The sequence below is a fragment of the Pseudophryne corroboree genome, chromosome 9 (genome assembly GCF_028390025.1).
Source record: "Pseudophryne corroboree isolate aPseCor3 chromosome 9, aPseCor3.hap2, whole genome shotgun sequence".
NCBI lineage: Eukaryota > Metazoa > Chordata > Amphibia > Anura > Myobatrachidae > Pseudophryne > Pseudophryne corroboree.
Window position 1 is genome coordinate 418,479,889 of NC_086452.1, and position 4,034 is coordinate 418,483,922.

The 4,034-nt window shown below is 49.4% G+C and overlaps 1 pseudogene; it reads right to left on the minus strand.

Moving 5' to 3' along the window:
- Positions 1-3,503: 3,503 nt before the first annotated feature.
- LOC134964154 (5S ribosomal RNA) lies at positions 3,504-3,622 on the minus strand (annotated as a pseudogene).
- Positions 3,623-4,034: the final 412 nt, after the last annotated feature.

The window sequence follows — 4,034 nt, forward strand, 5'->3', positions numbered from 1 at the left end:
ACCGCAGACCTCGCGCAGCTGCCGGGCACTGTGGTAAGGTGAGACTGGAAATGACTGGTTAGCCCCCAGGAGATGCTGCGGCTGGAGGGAGGAGGGGGTCATAGCATGCACGTGGCGCGGACCTCACGGCTTCCGGGCACTGTGGTAAGGGGAGACTGGGAGTGACTGGTTAGCTCCCAGGAGACGCTGCGGCTGAAGGGAGGAGTGGGTCAGAGCCTGCAAGCAGCTCGGATTTCTGCAGCGCTACCCGCCAGCTAAAGTGTGTGAATGAGCTGGGCGCACTCCCCTGCGGGTGGCAGCGCTGCAGCTAGCGGTGGGGTTGCCGGGGCTGGAGATAACAGAGGCAGTATGGAACCTGCACAGCGGCAGGTGCCTCACTAAACTGCAGCTAAGAAGCGTGGAGTGTGTCAGAAAGTGACGCTCCTCCGCACCAGAGAGACCCTGCTGAGTATGCCGATGTGGGGGGTCAAGCACACAGTGAGCCGGTGCCCGTCTGTCTGTATGACATACCCCTCACACACCCCCATACCTCCCAAATGTCCCGATTTTCGCGGGACAGTCCCATTTTTTGGGGTCTGTCCCGCTGTCCCACCCGCGGGTCGCAGTGTCCTGCGGTGGGGGGGGGGCAGTTGGAAAGCTCCTGTACTCGCTGTTCTGCTTAGCAGAGCAGCGGTGAATAGTGGAGATAGAGGGAGAGGGGGCATCAGGGGGTACGGATTAATGGGAGGGTTCCAGCAGCAGAGCCGGATTAAGGGGGGGGGGGATACGTACCGTTAGCCCCACAGTTTTAGAGGCCCCCCCCGGCTGGAGTAGCTCTGTCCCAGCTCAGAAGCTCCCCCCCCCCCCGTCCTGCCTGCAACAGTGGCAGCATTGTGCTACAGTCAGCACACGCTGCTGCATATTGGCAGGTCCGTGGTGTTGCAGGGAGGCAGCAGTCTCCCTGCTTTCTTCTCCCTGTGCGGGTGTGTAGGGGGGAGCGACCACCTCCTCTGGATTTAGCCCTAGCTGAGGGGCCAAAATCCCATAAAAAAAATAAAAACAAAAATCGGAATTTGCATAAGGGGGCGTGGCCGCGCGGGCCGCGATTAGGCCACGCCCCAACCCCCAGCAGGCACAGCAATGAGATAGGGCTCCCCTGTCTCAAGTGCCCTGGGCCCCCCGGACTCATAAACAGCCCCTGGGGGCATGCCAGCAGCTCACAGAGCGCTGGGCATGCCCCCTCACTGACGAAAACGGGGACCCTCCCGTGAAGCCACGCCCCCTTTTCGCCGAGTGTTTCCCTCCTTCTGCGTGGAGAAAGCTCCTGCAGAAAGCTGGGAGGTATGCAGCCCTGTCTGTGACATGCCCAATGTCCATGCTATCTGCTTCTGCTCCTAGTCTCCTGTAGATTTGGCCAGATCTCTGTGACTCATTTGAATAACTCCGCCCACTGTTGTGACTCCGCCCAGCGTTAGCAAATGAATCACAAGGTCACAGAATAAGGCTATTATATAGGAGATATATATATATATATATAAAATAAGATTTGAAACCTACCGGTAAATCTTTTTCTCGTAGTCCGTAGAGGATGCTGGGACTCCGTAAGGACCATGGGGATAGACGGGCTCCGCAGGAGACATGGGCACTTTAAGAAAGACTTTGACTCTGGGTGTGCACTGGCTCCTCCCTCTATGCCCCTCCTCCTGAACTCAGTTAGAGAAACTGTGCCCAGAGGAGATGGAGAGTACGAGGAAAGGATTTTAGTTAATCAAGGGCAAGATTCATACTAGCCACACCAATCACACCGTATAACTTGTGTTAAACTAACCAGTTAACAGTACGAAAAACAACATAGTTTCGGTCCAAAATCGATGAAACTATAACATAACCCTTATTTAAGCAATAACTATATACAAGTCTTGCAGAAGTAGTCCGCACTTGGGACGGGCGCCCAGCATCCTCTATGGACTACGAGAAAAAGATTTACCGGTAGGTTTAAAATCCTATTTTCTCTAACGTCCTAGAGGATGCTGGGACTCCGTAAGGACCATGGGGATTATACCAAAGCTCCCAAACGGGTGGGAGAGTGCGGATGACTCTGCAGCACCGATTGAGCAAACATGAGGTCCTCCTCAGCCAGGGTATCAAACTTGTAAAACTTTGCAAAGGTGTTTGACCCCGACCAAGTAGCAGCTCGGCACAGCTGTAGTGCCGAGACCCCTCGGGCAGCCGCCCAAGATGAGCCCACCTTCCTAGTGGAATGGGCCTTAACCAATTTTGGTAACGGCAATCCTGCCGTAGAATGCGCTTGCTGGATCGTGTTACAGATCCAGCGAGCAATAGTCTGCTTTGAAGCAGGGCCACAAACCTTGTTGGCTGCATACAGGACAAACAGTGCTTCTGTTTTTCTGATCCTAGCCATTCTGGCCACGTAAATTTTCAAAGCCCTGACCACATCAAGGGACTCGGAATCCTCCAAGTCATGAGTAGCCACAGGCACGACAATAGGTTGGTTCATATGAAAGGATGAGACCACCTTAGGTAGGAATTGAGGACGGGTCCGCAATTCCGCTCTATCCATATGGAAAACCAGATAGGGGCTTTTATGTGATAAAGCCGCCAAATCCGAAACTCGCCTAGCCGAAGCCAAGGCTAACAACATGACCACCTTCCAAGTGAGATATTTTAACTCCACCGTTTTGAGTGGTTCAAACCAATGCGACTTAAGGAAACAACACCACGTTAAGGTCCCAAGGCGCCACCGGAGGTACAAAAGGAGGCTGAATATGCAGTACTTCCTTTTCAAAAGTCTGTACTTCAGGTAGAGAGGCCAATTCCTTTTGAAAGAAAATGGATAAGGCCAAAATCTGAACTTTTATGGAGCCTAATTTTAGGCCCAAATTCACTCCAGTTTGCAGGAAGTGAAGGAGACGACCCAGATGGAATTCCTCCGTAGGAGTATTCCTGGCCTCACACCAAGAAACATATTTTCTCCATATTCGGTGATAATGTTTTGATGTCACGTCCTTCCTAGCCTTTATTAGCGTAGGAATGACCTCATCCAGAATACCTTTTTCCGCTAGGATCTGGCGTTCAACCGTCATGCCGTCAAACGCAGCCGCGGTAAATCTTGGAACAGACAGGGCCCCTGCTGCAGCAGGTCCTGTCTTAGAGGAAGAGGCGAGAGAAAAGGAAAAAGAAACCCTTGTTGGGAGCACTCACTCTTGGAAACAATGGAGAAATAGATAATACTTGATGAATTAGGTATTTAAAACGTAACTTTTAATTATTTATGGGTAAAATACGGAGTACACCCTATTTTATTGTTTAAAATGTAATTAAATAAACGTGAATCATTGGTTTCGAATTACCGCTGTGAATATATAGGTGAAAACATGTATATATATAAGGCCAAAAAATTGCAAAAAAAGGGTTCGGCATAAAATATGGCAAAATCTAGGAATATGCCCACCAGGTATTGTTTTTTAGGTTAGTGCAATAATCTGAGTATTGCCGTCAAATTAAACCTACAACACCAGGTATTCCTTAGTGGTCAACCACCTAAGTACTGACCGGGCCCAACACCGTATTGCTTCCAAGATCGGACGAGATTGGGCATGCGCGGTGTGGTGTGGTAGTAGATTTCAGTTTGAACAGCTGGTATGCAGCTATCAACTACAGCACAGGCCTGGTTATTGAAATGGGCAGATAGCCTCTTAGAAAAGAGACATATATTTGACCATCATTGCACCGAATTGTATTCCAAATATATAGGTATACTAAGGTTTAAATCATATGATCAGTCGGTTTTGCCAAATTGAGCCGCCTGCATGTTGCTTTTGATTGTGTGTGCTATGCAACATAAATCCCCAATGGATTTTTCACACGTAATAGGGCATAAGAAAACCCTTATTGTACTGATGACACGCCAACAAAAAACATTAAATAATGAAAGTAATGTAATGTCATTAGGGCTGAAAATTATTCAAGAATATCTTTATCAGCTGTACAGACAGACTAGGGCTGAAAATTATTCAAGAATATCTTTATCAGCT